Genomic DNA, 22,828 nt, shown 5'->3' with positions numbered 1-22,828 from the left:
TAAAAACTTTGAGATTTGCAGTTGACAGTGTAATTATCTCAGAGACAGCGAAGGACTTGGGAGACCAATTGAATGGAATGGTCAGTGTATTGAAAGCAGGATTTAAGTTGAACATCAACAAAAGAAAAACGAGTGTAATGGAACGTAGTCGAATTAAATCAGGTGATGCTGCGAGAATTAGATTGGCATCAGAAGTAGAAAATAACTGAGATGTCGAAGTAGAGAGGATATGAAATGTAGTTTGGCAATGGCAAGAAAGGCGTTTCTGAAGAAGAGAAGTTTGTTAACGTTGAGTATAGATTTAAGTGTCAGGAAGTCTCCTCTGAAAGTATTTGCATGGAGTGCAGCCATGTACGGAAGTAAAACACTGGTGACAAACAGTTTGCACAAGAAGAGAATAGAAGCTTTTGAAATGTGGTGCTACGGAAAAACTATGAAGATTAGATGGATAGATCAGGTAATTAATGAGGAAGTGCTGAATTCGGGGGAAAAATTTGTTGCAAATGGTCCAAATGGCTCTCATGACTATGGAATTTAACGTCTGAGGTCATCAGTCCCCTAGAACTTAGAACTACTTAAACCTAACTAACCTAAGGACATCACACACATCCATACCTGAGGCAGGATTCGAACCTGCGACCGTAGCGGTCACGCGGTTCCAGACTGAAGCGCCTAGAACCGCACGGGCACACCAGCCGGCCAGTCATCAAGGGTATACCAGTGGGCCTTTGCTCCGAAAACCCATATCGATGATGTTTCGTTGAATGGTTCACACGCTGAGACTTGAGAGCACAGCTTTGATATCTCCAGCTATTTGCCGAAGGGTTGCACTTCTGTCACGTTGAACAATTCTCTTAAGTCGTCGTTGGTCTCTTTCTTGCAGTATCTTTTTCCGGCCGCAGCGATGCCGATTTGATGTTTTACTGGATTCCTGATATTCACGGTGCACTCGTGAAATGGTCGTACGGGAAAATCCCTGCTTCATCGTTACTATGAAGATGCTGTGTCCCATCGTTCGTGCGCCGACTATGACACCACGTTCAAACTCACTTAAATCTTGATAACCTGCCGTTGTAGCACCAGTAACCGGTCTAACAACTGTGGCAGACACTTCTTGTCTTGTATAGGCCGACCGCAGGGCCGTATTCTGGCGCGGCCCCTCCCGCTGGAGCTTCGAGTCCTCCCTTGGGCATGGCTGTGTGTGTGTTGTTCTTAGCATAAGTTAGTTTGAGTAGTGTCTAAGTCTAGGGACCGATGGCCGAAACAGTTTCGTCCCTTAGGAATTCACACCCATTTGAACATTTTGAGGTGTATTCTGCCTATTTACGTATCTTTATATTTGAATACGCATGCTTATACCAGCTTCTTGGGCGCTCCAGTGTAGATGGTGCTTTGGCAACTATGCCACTACCCTATCTGTTGGCGGATGACGCTGAAACCATCATCAATACATTTACAATCCTCCAGGCGGAATATGCCGTCACCGGATGAAAATCAACGTCCTCTTCCCAGGTGCACTATTTTTTTTCCAACAGTTTATAGTGACCCATTAAGTAATTTGCATTATCCATTCAATTACATTTTTGTGTATTTTGAACTCTCATCTCGCATTATTTGTATTGTGTGGGGTGTTATGGACTTTGCAAAAACATATTTCGTCCTATCCGATGTACCAGAAAGGAACCTGCAAGGTATCAGGTACGTTCTGGTACATTTGATGTTGATCGGATAGGACGAAATAGGTTTGCATTTTTGAAATAGTAAATTAGTATCTTTGTCATTTCAGGTCTGAAGATTGTTCTAGACGAACCGAAACCAGTCATGTGAATAAACATTTTTGCGATCAAGACGGATTATAAGTAACATTGTTACGGACGTCTCTGTGACTTTTCGTTTAACAAGATATTGCCAGATTGCTTGTTGCCGCTCTGTCTTGACTACCTCAATACAGATAGTGTTCCACTGTCGCCATAGCCTGAACATTATCCAAATCTCTCAGTCCTTGAACGCATCAGGTCACAGGCAGCTAAGAGACTGGCACGCCATCACTGACCAACAACTGTGATTAACGGAGTCTACCACAGAGGTGAAGCAACGTGGAATGATGTATCTGTATCTGTCACTCAAAATCAGTTCCACTCAATCCTGATCTGGGTTAGAGCCGTTATGTCTGCCTCAGGAGAGAGATCTGTGCACAAAATTTTTCGCCCTGTGCTACAGCCCCCCCCCCCCCCCAAAAAAAAAAAAACACCCAAAAATTTAATTATGTGTTCTTCCTGTTGCACTTTCTACAAACTTGTTAAAATTTCGTTATTTTATATCATTCCTGGAGTGGCAGTTTGAATTGTCAACTGTGTTCATGTACAGCAGGGTCGGCCATGGGACGCCACACTTCATAGTGGCCGGGTGTGCGAGTCAAGGCTCGACTTGTCTCGGCTTTCTTCGGTTCTTCTCGAAAGTAGCCAGAAGACGTCGGCGTTTAATATACGAGGGCTGTCCAGAAAGTAATGCGCCGCATGTTTTTTCTAAGCCGGAAATAATGGTGAGAATGCGAAGCGTTACGTATATACACTACTGGCCATTAAAATTGCCACACCACGAAGATGACGTGCTACAGACGCGAAATGTAATCGACAGGAAGACGATGCTGTGATATGCAAATGATTGGCTCTTCAGAGCATTCACCCAAGGTTGGCGCCGGTGGCGACACCTACAACGTGCTGACATGAGGAAAATTTCCAACCGATTTCTCATACACAAACAGCAGTTGACCGGCGTTGCCTGGTGAAACGTTGTTGTGATCCCTCGTGTAATGAGGAGAAATGCGTACCATCACGTTTCCACCTTTGATAAAGGTCGGATTGTAGCCTATAGCGATTGCGGTTTATCGTATCGTGACATTGCTGCACGCGTTGGTCGAGATCCAACGACTGTTAGCAGAATATGGAATCGGTGGGTTCAGGAGGATACTACCAAACGCCGTGCTGGGTCTCAACGGCCTCGTATCACTATCAGTCGAGATGACAGGCATCGGCATGGCTATAACGGAACATGCAGCCACGTCTCGATCCCTGAGTCAACAGATGGGGACGTTTGCAAGACAATAACCATCTTCACGAACAGTTCGACGACGTTTGCAGCAGCACGGACTATCAGCTCGGAGACCATGGCTGCGGTTACCCTTGACGCTGCATCACAGACAGGAGAACCTGCGATGGTGTACTCAACGACGAACCTGGGTGCACGAATGGCAAAACGTCATTTTTTCGGATGAATCCAGGTTCTGTTTACAGCATCATGATGGTCCCATCTGTATTTGTCAACATCGTGATGAAGGCACATTGGAAGCGTGTATTCGTCATCGTCATACTGGCGTATTACCAGCGTGATGGTATGGGGTACCATTGGTTACACGTCTCGGTCACCTCTTGTTCGCATTGACGGCACTTTGAACAGTGGACGTTACATTTCCGATGTGTTACGACTCGTGGCTCTACCCTTCATTCGATCCCTGCGAAACCCTACATTTCAGCAGTATAATGCACGACCGCGTGTTGCAGGTCCTGTACGGGCCTTTCTGGATACAGAAAATGTTCGACTGCTGCCCTGGCCAGCACATTCTCCAGATCTCTCACCAATTGGAAACGTCTGGTCAATGGTGGCCGAGCAACTGGCTCGCCACAATACGCCAGTCACTACTCTTGATGAACTGTGGTATCGTGTTGAAGCTGCATGGGCAGCTGTACCTGTACACGCCATCGATCTCTGTTTGACTCAATGCCCAGGCGTATCAAGGCCGTTATTACGGGCAGAGGTGGTTGATCTCGGTACTGATTTCTCAGAATCTATGCACCCAAATTGCGTGTAAATGTAATCACAGGTCAGTTCTATTGTAACATATTTTTCTTCTTGGTGTAGCAATTTTAATGGCCAGTAGTTTATTATTTGAAGTATCCTGAATGAGCGCGCCAAGTTTCCGTCACTTCCGACAGATAGCGTAGCCGCAGGACAGTTTCAAAATGCCGTCTGTAGGTAATGTACAAGCAACGTGCCTTCATTGAATTTCTCACTGCAGAGAGAGAAACTGTTGGGAATATTCAGAAACGCTTGTGCAAAGTCTATGGCGCATCTGCTGTCGACAGAGACACAGTTGGTCGCTCCCTTCGGCGGAGCTCGACGAATTGCAGCGGTCGGGGAGTCCATCCACAGCTGTCTCACCTGACACACCTGACCTAGCCTCCTTTGACTTCCTTGTTTGGGCCATTAAAGGATGCCATTCGTGGAAGTCATTCTGAGGACGATAAGGAGGTGATTCACATAGTGAATCACTGGCTCCACCACAGGTATTGGTACCGATAGGACATACATGCCCTAGTTTCATGCTGGAGGAATGCCATAGAATGGGATGGATGTGGAAAAATAGGGTGTGTAGATAAAACACCATTTTTTCGTTTGTGTAAGTCTCATTATGTTCAATAAACAATCGTGGAAGCAAAAAGATGCAGTGCCTTACTTTCTGGGCAACCCACGTAGTACTTTGATGTAGCATTTTTTTGGTCAGCACAGCTCACCAGAACCGTGTTGTCAGCGCCGTTTGTCCTTCGCTATTTGTTAGTGGCATAAAGGACGTTCAGAGGTCCTGTGGATGTTTCCACAAAAAGAGACAGTCGGGCGATCTATCGTCACAAGGCCTTAAAAATTGGAATGACAGAAGAGAGGGATGAGAATTCCCAGTGTATATTATGCAGTCGCATAAGCGACGGCTACTGCAAATTTGATACGAAATGATATTTTAATAGCGTGCAGAAAGAATTTAAAGATTTAGTTGATTCTGTAAGAGCACAAAATTGCACTGATCGACAGACGGGATTAATTGTTGCTCATCAAGATTCACTTTGTGCTAAATTTGTAGGCATGCAGCACGTGAAGAAATTGGTGCTACGAATAGCAAAGTTCCTCATGTTGCACACTGTCCATTGTCATTTGCAACAGTTTCGATTGACCTGAACGAAGCGTAAAGAGGCATTATATATTACGGTAAAGTACTTTGGTTAATTTGAAGAACATACCTGGAACAATTTTTTGATTTCAAGCTCGCTATTGTTGAATTGATGAAGGGAAAAGAGTGTAGGAACGAAAACTACAACATCCGGAATGGATTTGGACACCTCGCATTTTAAGTGGACTGCCCACTGCCCACGGTAAGACACTGCAAGGTGAGAAACAGCTTCTTTCTGATTTTGTGGGGACGCATTTAAAGAGAAAATCGCATTACAGAAGGGACACATTCTGACACAGTCCAGTTCCCTAAACTCACAGCCGTTAAAGAATACGCGAGGTTTGAAGAATTCATTGTGGCCTTAAAAGGACCGCAAGAATGGTTTCCTAAACGTTTTGAAAATACTACCGGTATTACATCTGTTTTCGAGCTCTTTTGTAGACCGTTTGCCGTTTCAGTTGAAAGCTCCTCTGTGCATGTACAAATGGAACTGATGTGCAAGGTCATTTCCGTTTTACTGAAAAAACCTTTCACGTTAAAACTGTCCAGGACGACAACGTTCCTTTCCTCACGTAGAGTTTTCACATCCCGATAATGAGGTTGCAAAAGTGCTACAATATTTCAATCGACGTATTTGGGAGACATTTTTCCGATTATGAAACTAAATAAGTCATGATTACGTGTCGACCAGAGTGCAAAAATCCGAGAAATTGTCGGCGCCTGTTCGTATGCCGACACTTCGTACCACATAAAAATTATATTACGTCTTCAGCGCTCCAAAAATAATACTGAAAATCTGTTTATGTGATCTGTGTTGTTGCGAAATATGAAACATAAAACCAGGTCATATGTAGTGCCACTGCACAACCGTTTAAATGTTGCACATCCCTCTCCCCCCCCCCACCCCTCTTCTCCTTCTTCATGCTCAGGCAGCGTGTCGTGGTGGTGGGGGAAGTTCGATGACACTTATGACAAGGCATGGATCGCAACCCAAATTCTTGGCTGACCATGAAATAGAAATCACGCTCGGTTCCTTTTCAATTATTTTAAGTGCGCTGGGGAGGGGGGAGGACTTGAGGATAAAACTCCATAGAGTAGAAATATCTCTGGAGTGAGCATTCAGAAGCGCAGAATTGATTTTGTGTTGTCAACATACGTTGCCACAATGGTCACGTGATCTCGGGACGCCGTAGATTTGTCCTACATTTATCCTATAGATTTTGAATGTTGTCATACCGCTAGTAAAGACAGATTCCCTTCGTAAGTGCTGTGGATTTAGTATAGACGTTTTACAGGCACCATAGCAGTTTACGTCTGATACTTGAAATAAATTGGGCTCTTAGCTTTGAAGAGCAAAATGAACGAGCATGACGTCACAGAAGCTTCACGTCAGCATGTATTTACAATGTCTTTCATATCACATCTCCTCAAGTCGCTTAACACAGTACTGAACGGCGAAATGGGGATTTGAGTCACCATCCCTAATATGCATAAAATGTCATAGTATCAGAACTGAGGAGCTAACAACGACCAAATTTGTCAATGGGCGAGGCAAACTTGATAACCTATGTTCTTGATCAATTATGTTTGGTAAACTACTGAGAAGTGAGAGAACGTTTCAAAACATCGACAATTATTTGCTAGGGAAAATATGTACATTCATACACATCAAAGAAAGCTTCAAACGAATTAATGAAGCCCGTTAAACTTATCCATTATGTTTTTTCTTGCGTAATTAATAACGTCATAAACAACTGTATTTTACTCCTTCATTTAAGCTGACTTTTTTGCTTAAAATGTCATATGGTGGAATTTGCTATGTCTACTTATGTTCTTATACATATACATTGTGGGCGTCAGCGCCGTTGTGTTATCGTAAAACCTAAATAACTTTTCGCCTTCAGATATACGACCTCGGTTGTGTAAGAAAGTGGAAAAAATATCCCAGTCGTCATGGAACATCTCCAATTTGTCACTAAAACAAAGCGCTATTATAAAATAAAGATTATGAAGATAGTACAAAATCTACTATTATAAGGAGAATGAACGCGGTGAAAATAGGTTAACTTATGATGTTAACAGACTGGTACCGTTAAAATTTTCTTCCCGAGAAACCTTGACGTACCGTGAAATGACGTGAAGTTCCGTTGACGACCTGTGCGAATGCCTCCATTCGAAAGGTATTCTACAATGTTTTGGTGTTATGTGACGAGACATGACGTTACCTGATGGCGGACGCGAATTGGCGCTAAACAATCGACGTCGTCCCTAGATCACGTGACAATTCCAGTTTAGTGTTGACAACATGCGCAGGACGCAATGCTCACTCCAGAGATATTTCTACTCTATGTAAAACTCCACTGATTCTGGCAGTAAAAGAATAAATAACTGCCCAATAAGCCATGTTTTTTTCTTAAATCATTCCAGGTACATCACAACACTCCACCATAAACATGTGAGGACATGTTTGGTCGGTTCCTCCTCAGTTTTATTCATCAGATCTCGCATTTCCTTTGTAATGCACAATGTTTTTAAATAAGAATTGTTGCGTATGTTGCCTCTGTGACCTTTACGGGATCATGAATTTTACATTCCAGAAGAACTTACATCAGTTTCTTCCATTACATTAATTGCACTTGGGTTCACTAGATTCAAATTTCGAATAAATTACAGCGATATCAAATGAATATAGTTTCCTTATTCGTGTTGTATTCTAAACATTACTGGAAATATGAGACCCATATTTCAAAAGAGATGACATTTGTTGATCTTTTCATTTCATTTACACACAAGCTACACTGATTCACGTTTCAGCCAAATTATTGGAGCTCGAAAACAAGACAAAAATTGTTGTTTTATCTTAAATCAATTGAGAGACTCAGCTCTGAGAATTTTCTCTACAGTGTGGTTTTTCCGCTTCTTAATTTTTTTTCGATCAACAATTGAAACTGATTCATGTTCTTCAAAAAAATGTTATGCGCTAAGTTTGAAATTTTGATAATTACTAATTTGAGACTATATAATTGTAATGTTTTGAAATTGAACTGTTCATGCAGTTTCTGCTTTACTATCATATACAAGAGCTGTATGCCAGAAAAGAGTCTTGTATTAGTTCCTTGTATTTTTTTATTTATATTCGGGTTCCATTAATACAGATGGTAAATGAATTAGTGGACTATGGAACGAGTAAACGTTTTCATTAAAATCAGTACAAAGACTTAAACTTTCAGAACTCATACGTTCCAGTTTGGTAATATTTCCACTCTCTCTTGATGTCATCAATCAATTCCTGAATCTCTTCATATTCCCCAAAAGCATCCCTCGCCACCACCAAAGACTCGACAATCATCTTCAAGCTTTGCCCCAAGTTGGCCTTTTCGTTATTCAGGAAAAGGGTCAACTCTTTCATCAAGCTGTTGATTTGTCCCCCAGTAAGACTTATCCTGCCGACTGAACCTCTAAGTTTCCAGAGCAGTTTGCACATCCTGGCCTGCTTAGGGTCCATCCTTTCGAACATACTTTCTGCCATTTGGTTCACCATCTCGTCCAAGAGCAGCCGTCCAACAATCTTCCAGAATCCAGCCATCGTTCAGGTTGGGTGCTTCAGCCTGAAAATAGAAGAGAACAGCCATTACTAACAGTTCAGCAGAAAATGGTGCCAGTACGGATACCCAGCGGCACCCAGTAATCCAATGTTCCCACTTTGTTAAGGTTTTGCGGCCATCTTAAGTAGCGCAAGAAGAGAGTCCGAAGTTTTGGCGAAGCAGCTTTGGAGTTTAGAAACACCAAAAGTCGCTAAAATTAAACGAGGCTCCTCGATCCAATAGTTAGACGGTAGTTTTATAGATAACTTCTGTCGCCTTTCTTCTAGACGAGGGTGACCAGTGACATTTTCCAATCTCTTGACACAGCTTTTTATTCGAGGGATCGACAGCATATTATGGTTCAAAAGTGAGCTATCCCAGCTGTATTTATGTCAGACTTTATACAGAACTTACAGCTGGGATAGCTCACTTTTGAACCATAATATGCTGTCGATCCCTCGAATAAAAAGCTGTGTCAAGAGATTGGAAAATGTCACTGGTCACCCTCGTCTAGAAGAAAGGCGACAGAAGTGATCCATAAAACTACCGTCTAACTCAGTGATGTCATCCGTTCTAAAATCCTGGAATACGTTATGGACTCAAACTTAATGAAGGATCTCGAAAGGAATGAACTTCTTCATACCAAACCAACATGGATACCGAAAATATCGACCATGCAAAACTCAACTTGGAGATTTCTCGAAGTAGACTTTCCAGAATTCGCATCGAGAACAACTGCAAACATGAGTAACCTAAGTATATATCCTCGGCGTAGCCAAGCAGCTTAAACCACTTAATATAGTTAAGGCCTCTGGTCAAGATTCTGTACCTGTTAGGTTCCTTGCAGAGTATGCTGATACAACAGCTCCATACTTAGCGAAATGGTTCAAATGGCTCTGAGCACTAAGGGACTTAACATCTGAGATCATCAGTCCCCTATAACTTAGAACTACTTAAACCTAACTAACCTAAGGACATCAGACCCATCCATGCCCGAAGCAGGATTCGAACCTGCGACCCATACTTAGCACGCACGTCAAAAGATCCATGCCTAAACTGAAAGTTTCACAAGTCACACCACACCGAAGAAAGGAAATAGGATTAATCTGCTGAATTATAGGCCCAAATCGCTAACGTCGTTTTGCAGTAGGATTCTGGACATACACTGTGGCCCAACCTAATGAATTACCGCGAAGCAAATGATTTCTTGACAAAAAGCCAACACGGAATCAGAAAATATTCTTGTAAAATACAACAAGCTGTTTATTCTCACGAAGTAGTGAGTGCTATCGACAGGAGCTGTGAAATTCATTCCATATTTTTTAGATTTCCAGAAGGCTTTGCACGCCATTCCTCATAAGCAGCTTCTGACCAAATTACGTACCTATGCAGTATCGTGTCAGTCGTGTGACGGGATTCGCCCGCATCTCGTGGTCGTGCGGTAGCGCTCTCGCTTCCCACGCCCGGGTTCTCGGGTTCGATTCCCGGCGGGGTCAGGGATTTTCTCTGCCTCGTGATGGCTGGGTGTTGTGTGCTGTCCTTAGGTTAGTTGGGTTTAAGTAGTTCTAAGTTCTATGGGACTGATGACCATAGATGTTAAGTCCCATAGTGCTCAGAGCCATTTGAATTTTTTGACGGGATTCGTGGTTTCCGGTCAGAAAGGACACGGTTCGTAATAATTGACGAGAAGTCATTGAGTAATACAGAAGTAACATCTGGCGTTCCCGAAGGATATGTTACAGTCCCTCTGTTGTTCTTGAACTACGTAAACGATTTAGAAAACAATGTGAGCAGCCCACTCAGATTGTTTGTAGCTGATGCCGTCATTTACCGTCTTATAAAGGCATCGATGATAAAAACCAGTTGCAAAATACATACGCATGGAGCGAAAAGTGGCAATTGACTCTAAGTGTGAAGTCGGCAACATGAGTACTAAAAACAGTCCGCTAAATTTAGGTTACACGATAAATCACACTATTCGAAAAGTTGTCAAGTCAACTAAACACTTACGGTTTCCAGTTACGAATAAGTTAAACTGGAACGAGCACATGAATAATGTTGTGCAGAAAGCAAAGAAAAGACTGCGATTTACTTTCAGATCACTTAGAAAACGTTAACAGTTCTGCTAAAGATACTGCTTAAACCACGCTTGACCGCCATCTTTTGGAATCCTGCTGTCCGATGTGGATCCCGCCATCACTTAGGATTGGCGGACGACATCGAAAACGTTCATAGAAGGGCAGCTCATTTCGTGTTATCGTGTAATAGGGATGATAGTGCCATGGGCATGATACGCGAATTGCGGTGGCTGTCATTAAAACAAATTGTGAAATTTCAATCACCAGCTTTCTCCTCAGAGTAAGAAAATATTTTGTTAGCGTCCACCTGCATAGGGAGAAATAATCGTCATAATAAATTAAGAGAAATCAGGGCTCGCACGGAAAGTCTTCGTTTTTCCCGCGCGCTCTTCGACATTGAAATGGTAGAGAAGTAGCTTAAAAGAAGGTGGTTCGATGAACCCTCTGCCAGGCACTTGATTGTGAATAGCAGAGTAGTGATTTAGATGTAGCTGATTCCTCCACCATGCCTGCCTAATGTGTTTTATCAATTCGCCTTTCAACACCTTCCCATTTTCTCTTGCTAAAATAGGCATTGGTATTGCGTAGCTTCCTGTCCTGACTGTGACCCAGGCGTAATTAACTTTGGCCTTTAGCTGAATCACTACGATTATGATCAAGCTAGTAATAGAAATTAAGCACAATTGGGCAGGTTACAAAGCTTTGTAAATGAGTCTTATACGGGCCCAAAGAAACAGATCTGTACATCTAAGAAAATCATTTTGGGTATGTATATACGTCTCACAATGGTACAAATATCATTTACTATCTGAAAAGAAGCACAGTGGGAGGACGAACAACCTGCTTTTGATAGGGGCGGAGGTGGATGTGAAAAAGGATTGATAGAAAAGCTTACCTCAGGAATGTTGAAGGAATTTCCGTCACCTAGAAATGGAAATGGGTGAGTAGCCGTCAGATGTAAAAATATTCAATAAAGAAGGTTATTAGTATTGAATCCATAGTTTTCAGTCTCGCTACGCTCATTGGTGAGAGCGCCAATGACGTTCCAGCCCAATGGGTGGGAGGGTGGAGAGGGGGGTGGTGAAGCGAAGGGTGGTAATACACGTAGCAGTATATGTCCGTAACCTCTGAAGCGCTTTCTACCAAATTTGGCATACGTATCTCCTGCTACATGGGAAAAAAATTATTGTGGAAGTTAGACAGTCCTAGAACACAGATGGCTAAGGGTGGGGTTGGAATGGGGTCGCATAAAAGCATAACTCTGCAACGCCTGGAGCAACTTCAGCCAAGTTTAGTGTATGCATGACTCATCATTTGCATGAAAATACTACGGGTTGAATGCACCGCTGCTATCCCTACGGTTGAGATAACACGTAAAATACTTGAAAACGATTTTTTCGTCTTTCTCGTATTTAGTTCACTTGGAATACTTTCAACATACGAATCACAATCTGCCTTTTATTTGTGTTGGCCGGTACGTCGAATAAGTTACGACAGAAATGCAGTGAGTCAGCGTGTTTCTGGGTAAAAAATCATGACACCTGACTGAATACACCAAGGATAGACTCCATATGGCCTAAGATACCACGTGCATTAAACACCCTCTCTGGAACCGCAGGGCATAAAACAATTGCGAGAGAGTTGCCAGCGACTTTACTTTCTCTCGAAACGACTACCAGCTATTTCTGTCACTATGACTCAAACGAAGCGAAAGTCTATATAAAGGACGCGGAAAAACAATTCGACGAAACGTGTAGTGTAGAAAGAAGAAGGAATTTTAGTATAAGACCTCGGAGTCGCAGATGTACGGGAGAATACGCATTTTTCATTTACTTTGATCTTTTTAGGACATATCTAAACATTTTACTTTGACCTTTTTAGGACACATCGAAACATGAAACACGGGCGTGGTTTTCACTTCTAAAGTGCTGTATGGTACGTCAGTCAAGTAAGATACACGTGTCTGTGATGCTTTAAGTTTTTCTTGTTCTCATCAAGCCGATTTTTTAGTTCAAACGTATTGTTTACGCATACATTTTCTGTGAATTACATTTCATTTTGAGTGAAGAGCCCATATGACAAATCTCAATTCAGCTCCTGTAGCGCCGAAAATATTGAAATGTGACCGGAACTTCCAATACTCAAATTATTTTGTATGTTGCTGTCTTTGTGTACTACACTCTTGGACAAATTGTTTTTTCGCACTAGATATGTGACATATGTGTATGCCACTGGAAAGAAGTTAGTGTTGAATAAAACCGTCAGATAAAACCGCAAGAAGCTCACGTGTTGACAGATGTGATAGCGCTGAAATGAGTGGCACGGAGTACTTACACTGTTCAACCAGTGCACTTTATTGGACCAGAATTCATTGTTCGGTTTACAGGACAAAGGCCAACAGTAAACGCTGAAATATATAAGAGAAATGAAAGCGAGCGAGAGAGAAATTCCGTCAGACGATGCTAAAACGGCAGCACAACTTTTAATGTAACCTGAGCAACAAAGTGGATGATTCTGATGTGCGGTTGCAGTATTTATTAATCAATTTGTCTCCACAAACGAGAAAATATACACTGAGGAGACAAAATTCATGGGATACCTAATATCGTATCGGATCTCCTTTTGTCCCACGTAGTTCAGAAGCTCGACGTCGCATGAACTCAACAAGTGGCCGAAGTGCCTTGCAGAAGTACTGAGCTATGCAGTCCATAATTGCGAAAGTGTTACCAGTGGAGGATATTGTGCACGAACTGACCCCTCCATTATGACCCATAAATGTTCGCTGGGATTCTTGTCGGGCGACAAGGGTGCCAAAAATGTCCAGAATGTTCTTCGAATCAATGGCAAACGTGACCCGGTGGTGCATTGTCATCAACAAAAATTCCGTCGTTGTTTGGGAGCATGAAGTCCATGAGTGGATGCAAACGGTCTCCTCATAGAAAAGCATAGCCATTTCCATTCAGTGATTGGGTCAGTTGGACCAAAGGACTCAGTCCAGTCCTTGTACGAACAGCCCACACCATTATGGAGTCAGAACCAGCTTGCAAAGTGCCTTGTTGACAACTTAAGTGTTTGGGCTCGTGGTGCTTGCGCCACACTCTAACCCTACCATCAGTTCTTACCAACTGAAATCGGGATCACATTACTGGTCCATCTTTTCCAGTGGTCTAGGGTCCAACCGATGTGGTCACGAGCCCTGCAGAGGGGCTGCAGGCGATGTCGTGCTGTTAGCAACGGTACTCGCGTGCGTTGTCTGCTGTCGTAGCCCATTAGGCCGGTATTACACTATCCAATTTCTTTGTCCAATATCTTTGTCCAATATCTTTGTCAAAGATATTTGATAGTGTAATAGGGATCTTTGACAAATGTCGTCCAATATTTGATCAAATCTAGGCCGAGGCCGTATATTTGATCAAAGAAATCGCTTGTCTTCTGTTCACTGCAATGTGGTATGTTACCACGCGGAGCGCTAGCATCGCTGCAGCGTTCTGTCGTCTGTAGTGTTTTTATAACCATTGCCGGTAAATACAAATGGTGTGTGCCGACAACTACAGAATTAATAGCGATGTCTGAAGCTGATGAGGCGCTTTACAATGTGAGGCACCCTGAATACAAAAATAGATTAAGAAGATTGGAGACCTAACCTGACCTAACCTAACCTAACCTAACATAACCCTCTCCTGTAGCAAGGAATCGGAGTGTTATAGTGAGCCTGTCTTCTGAAGATGTAGCAGTTCTTAAGTGAAAATTGTGCTTTGTGATATGAGGATACACTTCATTGAGCACATACAGAAATGTATGCTCATCCATTCTTAAGTAATTGATGTACGACTTGACGTCGTAACAAGTTTTGTTGAATGCTTTTATCGTGTCGTCGTAAAACCCACGGCTTCACCCAGATTAGATTAGTTTTTCGTTCCATAGATCCGTGCTGAGGAGATCCTCGTGGATGTGGAACATGTCGATTTTTTTTAAGCTGAAATAAAAATACTAATAGTATGAATAAATACAATACATCATTTGTTTCTATTAAAAATTTTGCCAATGGAGTAGAAGGAGTTGGCCAGTAGTAAGTCTTTCAGGCTCCTTTTAAACTGATAAACTGATCTTTACTTCTAACTAAATTTTTTATGTTTCCTGGCAAATTATTGAAGATGAGTGTTCCTGAGTAGTGGACCCTTTTTTGAACTAAAGTAAGTGCTTTTAAGTCCTTGTGCAGATCATTTTTGTTCCTGGTATTGTATGTATGAACTGAGTTGTTTGTTGGTAAAAGAGTTATATTATTTACGACAAATTTTATTAAGAATTAAATACACTGAGAGGCAGTAGTTAGTATACCCAGTACTTTGAAGAGGTTTCTGCAGGAGGTCCGTGAATTTACTCCACAAATAATACGTATTACACGCTTTTGGACCCTGAAAACTTTTGTTTTACTTCAAGATTTACCGCAAAATATTATCCCATATGACATTATGGAATGAAAGTATGCAAGCTTTTTCATTTTTATGTTGCCTATGTCTGCTAACACTCGAATTGCAAATACAGATTTGTTAAGGCGTTTCTGCAGTTCTGTGGTGTGCTCCTCCCAACTTAATTTATTATCAAGTTGTAATCGCAGGACTTTTAAGACTGTCAACCTCGTATGTATGGTTCCATTTTTTCCCCCCACTTCTTTTCCGCATGTGCACACAATGCAATTGGAGTACGTAGAACTGCTGCGGTTAATAACAAGTTGTTGTCAGCCATCTTGAACTTTGACGAAAAATTTGATGACAGTGTAATACCCCTTGTAGCGCTACGTCAAAGATCTTTGTCAAATATATTGGACGGAATATTGGATCACATCTTTGATCAAATCTTTGACAAAGAAATTTGATAGTGTAATACCGGCCTTAACGCCACATTTCGCCGCACTGTCGTAATGGATACGTTCGTCGTACGTCCCACATAGGCTTCTGTCGTTATATCACACAACACTGCTTGTCTGTTAGCACTGAGAACTCTACGAAAACGCCTCTGGTCTCTGATGCCTACTGCTGGTCTTCATGTTTTACGTCGCGTTTTACGTCGCGGTTGGAGCAGATTTCCACCTTGGCTCCTCCGGAGACCCCGACGTATTTTAGATTTGACTAATTTTAAGAAAGATAGCACACCAGATTATACATTCCAATCTCCGTTTTTTAACATTTAGATGTGCATCACGGTTTCACCGTCGTTTACACTGATGGCCCCAAACAGGAGAATTTCCTTGGTTGTTCGGTAGTGTTCCCTGATCATGTTACGCGGATTCGCCTCCCTGATGAATATACCGATTTCGCAGCGGAGCTCCACGCGATCCTGAAGGCACTGGAACAGATGAATCGTGTTTAGGGCAATCGATTTCTTCTCTGCTCCCATTCCTTTAGTGCCTTACAATCACTGCAGAATATGTACCCAACTGAGGAGATGGTCCAGCTGATATATGACCAACTGTACTTGCTGCAACGGCGGGGTAAGGTATCCTTCTGCTGGGCGCCTGGTCATGTAGGAATATGGGGCAATGAACAGGCCGATCGGGCTGCCAAGGAGCTCTGCAGAGAGCAGGATGTGGTCCAGTGTCCTATTCCCTTGCAGTCTGTCATCTCTGCACTCCACAGGAAGTGCACGGAGTTGTGGGAGGAAGAATGGCTGGCGGTGACGGCCAACAAACTGCGGTCGGTAAAGTCAACCACTCGGCCGTGGCGTTCCTCCTGCCGATCGCTCAGGCGGGAAGAGGTGGCCCTCACACGTCTTGGATCGGGCACTGTCCTCTAACACATGGCTTTTTATTACGGCGGGAGGATCCTCCGTTTTGTGATGCTTGTGGTGTGCACATCTCTGTTCTGCATTTTATACCGTGATGCAAGGGCAGAAGCACAAGTTTATGGGGATCTGCCTTCTGTTTTAGCTGATGACGAGACGTGTGTGTCTAGGGTTTTTAAGTTTTGTGATGTGTCTGGACTCTGGCCTAAACTGTAAGGCTGGAGGTTTTAGTGTATTGCAGCGTGCCTGACTCCTCCCTTTTTTCCTTGCGGTCAGCCAGCCATTCTCATATGCTATATTGTTTTAGCTCCCTCTCCCACTTTCTTCCTGTGTTGTCCATGTTTTACTGCTGACGCCCTGTTTCATCCCACGCTTCGGTGTGGGTAGGCACATATTTTTCAAACCTTGTCACCTGTGTTTTATGTTCTGTTTTATCTTACTGTTCTAAGTCTTTTCTTGACACCCGTCTCACTATGTTACTGAGCGGGCGCTGAAGACCTTGCTGTCGTGCGCCCAAAAAACCCTCTACTACTACTACTACTACTGATCTCTGTCCGTCAGCCACTGCATTGTCCGGGGTGAGAGGTAATGCAGAGGCTTTCGGAATATTGGATTATCTAACGATTTACGAAATGGAATGTCCCATGTGTCTAGCTCCAACTATCACTCGTGCGGCCATAATCACGTCGGAAACCTTTTCACGTGAATCACTTGAGTACAAATGACAGCTCCATCAATGCACCGCCATTTTACACGTTGTGTAAGCGGTAGTACCGTTATCTGTTTAAGTGCATATTGTATCCCGTAACTTCTGTTACCACAGTGCATGCTTAAGCGGGTTGTTCGTTGTAAAACGACAGCCTTCTCGTAACTTCTGACAGTACTACAATATGGCGCCTAAGCTGTTCGTGCATGTGTCCTGGAGTGTAGTTGTAGCTATCCGGATTGAGATTTTCACTCTGCAGCGGAGTGCGTGCTGATATGAAACTTCCTGGCAGATTAAAACTGTGTGCCGGACCGAGACTCGAACTTGGAACCTTTGCCTTTCGCGGGCAAGTGCTCTACCAACTGAGCTACCCAAGCACGACTCACGCCCCGTCCTCACAGCTTTACTTCTGCCAGTACCTCGTCTCCTACCTTCCAAACTTTACAGAAGCTCTCCTGCGAACCTGAAAGAAAGGATACTGCGGAGACATGGCTTAGCCACAGCCTGGGGTGTGTTTCCAGAATGAGATTTTCACTCTGCAGCGGAGTGTGCGCTGATATGAAACTCGAGTCTCGGTCCGGCACAGAGTTTTAATCTGCCAGGAAGTTTCATATCAGCGCACACTCCGCTGTAGAGTGAAAATCTCATTCTGGAAACACCCCCCAGGCTGTGGCTAAGCCATGTCTCCGCAGTATCCTTTCTTTGAGGAGTGCAAGGTTCGCAGGAGAGCTTCTGTAAAGCTTGGAAGGTAGCCGACGAGGTACTGGCAGAAGTAAAGCTGTGAGGACGGGACGTGATTCGTGCTTGGGTAGCTCAGTTGGTAGAGCACTTCCCCGCGAAAGGCAAAGGTCTCAAGTTCGAGTCCGTAAGGAATATCGCCTGGAAGTTATGAGCCGTTTGCATGAAGAAGCCCAAAGAAAATGACCATAATTATGGCAAAACTGCATTACGATAATGCTCCGGCTCACAGCACAACGCTTTTTCGTGATTTTTTGGCAAAAAACGAAACCGGTATGTTGCCTCGGGCAACGTATTCGCCATACATGACTCCCTAAGACATCTTTCCATTCCCTAGGCTGAAGACAACCGTGAATGGACGTCCTTTTGCCACCAATGAAGAGATAAAAACAGAACTGCTGGAGGAGCTGAAGACCACAACGAAAAGTGTGTTCCATAAGTGCTTCCAAGATTGTGGAAAGCGCTGGCACAAGTGGATTTGTGGTGTCACCGCTAGACACCACACTTGCTAGGTGGTAACTTAAATCGGCCGCGGTCCTGTAGTACATGTCGGACCCGCGTGTCGCCACTGTGTAATCGCAATCCTAGCGCCACCACATGGCAGGTCACAAGACACGGACTAGACCTCGCCCGAGTTGTACGGACGACATTGCTTGCGACTAGACCTACCAAGTCTTCCTCTCATTTGCCGAGAGACAGATAGAATAGCCTTCAGCTTAGTCCATAGCTACTACCTAGCAAGGCGCCATTTGTATCAGTGCTTATAGCTAACGAATATTCAAGAGAGATGTATTCCAAGGATTCATTAAAGTTAAGTATAAAAGAAGCTCCCTTCTTTTCTTTATAGTTTTCATCCAGTATCCTGTTTCAGACTTCACGCCCGTCTGCGTTAGTTTAGCGTGCACTTTCAGCCACTTCGATCTACAAGGTGTTGGCCCAGCTGCCGACACATCACATGGCGACGAGAGAAAGTGTTTTTTCTGCTTTGGACTGAATTGCTTTTTTTTCCTGGTTGTGCTCTGATTTGCTTGTGTCATGGCTTCGCCACAATCTCCAGATGTACTGTCCGAATTTTTTCGCTTGCAGAATCAGCAGACGCAGGCGTTATTGGAAGCCCTTGGACAACTCGTCCAGGGTCAACGTGCGCTGCAAAACGATGCGGCAGCCGCCGTTTCTTCGCTAGCGCTGCCACAAAACGCTGTTGCACCTCCCTTTCGGCCATACGTGGTGGCCGATGAGACCTGGCAAGAGTGGTCTCGCCAGTTCCACTTTCACCTCGCAGCATACAGAATTCAAGGTAACGAGCGGCAGCCGTTTTTGCTTTCTTGTGTCGGTGTGTCTACCTACCGTGTGATTGTGAAATTGTTTCCCCGACGCGACGTAGCAACTCTGTCCTACGAAGAAATTTTGTCTGCTTTAGATGCCTATTTCAAAGAAACAGTAAATGTAGTTGCAAAACGGTATACGTTCTTTCGTACAAAACGTACGGCCGGTCAGACTAATAGGGAGTGGGTTGCAACTTTGCAAGGACTTACTAGGGAGTGTGCCTTTGAATGTGACTGTGGCCTCCCTTATTCAGATACTATGGTGCGTGATGCAATAGCACAGAACGTTTCTGATGTTCGCATCAGGGAACAGATTTTGAAACTAGTTAATCCCTCCCTTCAACAAGTGATAGACATATTGGATAGGCAAGACACACTTGACTTTGCTCAGGACTCATTTGAAACTTCGCCAGCAGTGTGTCACATTACCCGGCCAGCCGGGCCCGCTGCCCGGGACGCTAAGCGGCCCTCGCGCCCATCGCGGCAGCCTCGCTTGCAAACACGTGCGCCGCGTAAGCAAGCAACTGCAGTGAAATCATGCCCGCGGTGTGCCACTAGACATTCGCGTGAAAATTGCCCGTCACGCCAAGCTATTTGCTTTTACTGCCACAAGAAAGGACATGTTCAAAGTGTTTGCCAGAAAAAGCTTAGATCAGACAATCACAATAATTCCAGGCCTTTTGCTTCGCGCCGGAATCGCACCCAGGACAATCAGGCTCGTGGACCTTCGCCCATGGACATTCATGTAGTTCATTCCCACCCGTCCTGTGACACTTTAGCTAACAGTGACTGTGTTCGTCCCACCAAAAGTGTGCGTCGACGTCGCCGGAAATCCCGTAAAGTCGCAAGTGCTTCTGTACCTGTATCAGTTCACATTGCACGTGACAGTCGCTCTTGTCGTCAGCAGGACATTAAACTTTTTGTGGACTTAGACTTTGAAGGCAAAGTGATACCATTCCAGCTCGATACCGGAGCTGCAGTTTCATTGCTCAATCACGACACGTACAAACAGCTGGGCGCACCGCCATTGCGTGCCGCAAATGTTAAGTTAACTAGTTACTCAGGACAGCCGATCCCTGTGTTAGGACAGTGCAGCCTTCTTGCAACATACAAGGGACAAACAAAACTTGTATCATTTTACGTTCTTCGTTCTTCTACTGCAGTGAACTTGTTTGGTTTAGATTTGTTTCAATTGTTTAATTTGTCTATAGTAAATCAGGTCCTATCAGTGAATCAGACTGTGCCTTCCGCCAGTGTTTCTAGTCTTTGTGAAGAATTTGCAGACATTTTTGCCCCGGGCCTTGGTTGCGCTAAGAACTATGCTGCACATTTGGAATTGAAAGACAACGCACAACCGAAATTTTTCAGAGCGCGCAATGTTCCCCACGCATTGCGTGATGAGGTCGCAAGAACATTGCACGATTTAGAATCTCAAGGTGTCATTGAACGTGTGCAGGCTTCTCTCTGGGCCTCACCCTTAGTAATTTTGCCAAAACCTTCCGGAAAACTGAGACTTTGTGTGGACTTCAAGGCAACTGTGAATCCACAACTTGTGACTGCAACTTTTCCTTTGCCCCGCCCGGAAGATCTTTTTGACAAACTGTGCCCGGGAAACTATTTTTCAAAATTGGACCTCGCAGATGCGTACTTGCAACTAACTACCTGTGGACGAAGAATCTCAGCGCGTCTTAGTGGTAAACACGCATCTTGGCTTGTATCGCTTCAAAAGACTGCCATTCGGGTGTGCATCCGCCCCTGCTTTGTTTCAGCAATATTTACAAACTGTGTGTGCCTCGGTCCCTACTGCTGCGAACTATCTGGACGATATTGTGATCTCAGGAAAGACAGAAGCCGATCATTTGCAAAATCTCCGAACATTATTTCAGGTCTTGCGTCAAAATGGTCTTCGCTTGAGGAAGGACAAATGTGTGTTTTTTGCTCGGGACTTACCCTACCTGGGGCATGTCCTTAACGCCCAAGGAATACATCCGAGTCCAGAACACCTCCGTGCCATACAGGACTTGCCGTCACCACAAAACGTGAAACAGCTCCAGAGTGTGCTGGGTAAGGTAAATTATTATCATCGGTTTCTGCGCAATGCTTCTTCCATTTCAGCTCCGCTTCATCGCTTACGCCGTAAAGGTGTTCCGTTCGTCTGGACGACGGAATGCGAACGCGCCTTTCGCCAGTTGAAATCGGCGTTACTTTCACATACTTGCCTTACGCCATTCGATCCCCGAAAACCCCTTTTGTTGATGGTAGATGCATCGGATTTAGGGATCGGTGCTGTGCTTGCGCACAAAGATGGTTCGCATGATCGCCCTATTGCCTTTGCGTCAAAATTGCTCTCATCTGCGCAAAGAAATTATTCACAGATAGAGAAAGAAGCTTTAGCTCTCGTGTTTGGTGTTACCAAGTTCCATGACTTCTTGTATGGTCGTCACTTTACCATCATCACCGACCACAAACCTTTGACATCGCTTTTTCATCCGAACAAGCCTGTACCTCCACGTACAGCGCAGAAATTCATTCGCTGGTCTCTTTTTCTCTCGCAGTACCGCTACGATATCTTGTATCGGTCCACTGCTAAGCACGGAAACGCTGATGCGTTGTCCCGTTTGCCTGTTGCTGAGGATAAAGCATTAGATTCGTCCGAACTTGCTTGCATGTTCATTGATTCGGAAACCGATGACGTGGTCGAATCGTTTCCGATTGATTTTCGTCGTGTAGCTACAGCCTCAGCTGCTGACCCTGTCCTTGCTACTGTCTTGCGTTTTGTTGCTACGCAATGGCCCTTGTCAAAGTCACGGATCGAGGATCCTTTGGTTCGCCGTTTTTTTGCTCACAAGGAGAGACTTTTTGTAAGACGTGGTGTTTTGTTGTTGCGTTCGGATAATGATCAATCCCGAGTCGTGGTCCCACGTTCGTTACAGTCCTCTGTCTTAAAGCTTCTTCACCAAGGACATTGGGGTATAGTGCGTACGAAACAACTTGCTCGTCAGCACTGTACTTGGTTCGGAATCGATGCTGCGATTACGAATATGTGCTCCTCTTGCGTGGCGTGTGCCGAACAACAATACGCACCGCCGCGGAAATTCTTTGCATGGCCGAAAGCCACTTCCCCTTGGCAACGCTTGCACATCGATTTTGCTGGTCCATTCTGGAATGCTCGATGGTTGGTTGTGGTCGATGCTTTCAGTAATTTTCCTTTTGTTGTCCGGATGTCTTCCACGACGTCTTCTGCCACAATCCAAGCCTTGTCTGCTATCTTTTGCATTGAGGGTCTTCCGCAGACTATTGTTTCCGACAATGGCCCACAATTCATGTCCGCAGAATTTCAGTCATTCTGCAAGGCCAATGGTATTCAACATCTGACATCCGCGCCGTTTTCGCCTCAGTCAAACGGTGCCGCTGAACGATTGGTCCGGACTTTCAAGTCACAGATGTTGAAATTGAAAGAGTCGCATTCTCGGGAGGACGCTTTGTTGCTCTTTTTGTCTTCGTATCGCTCTCAGCCCCGCGATGGTCGCTCGCCGGCTGAATTGCTCCATGGTCGATCTCATCGCACCCTGATGTCTTTGCTGCATCCGCCGCATCAGGTTCCTGTGCAGCGGCAG

At 44.2% G+C, this 22,828-nt stretch overlaps 1 long non-coding RNA gene across 2 annotated transcripts in view; it reads right to left on the bottom strand.

Annotated features, from left to right (window-relative positions):
- Positions 1 to 8,116: 8,116 nt before the first annotated feature.
- Positions 8,117 to 22,828, bottom strand: part of LOC126210299 (uncharacterized) — a 69,201-nt gene continuing 54,489 nt past the window's right edge. For both annotated transcript variants that reach the window (XR_007540648.1, XR_007540649.1), the window contains exon 3: positions 8,117 to 8,607. This is a non-coding gene — a long non-coding RNA (uncharacterized LOC126210299). The remainder of the gene's footprint in view (positions 8,608 to 22,828) is intronic.

Source organism: Schistocerca nitens, chromosome 10 (genome assembly GCF_023898315.1).
Source record: "Schistocerca nitens isolate TAMUIC-IGC-003100 chromosome 10, iqSchNite1.1, whole genome shotgun sequence".
NCBI lineage: Eukaryota > Metazoa > Arthropoda > Insecta > Orthoptera > Acrididae > Schistocerca > Schistocerca nitens.
This window is presented reverse-complemented; position numbering and strand designations above follow the sequence as displayed.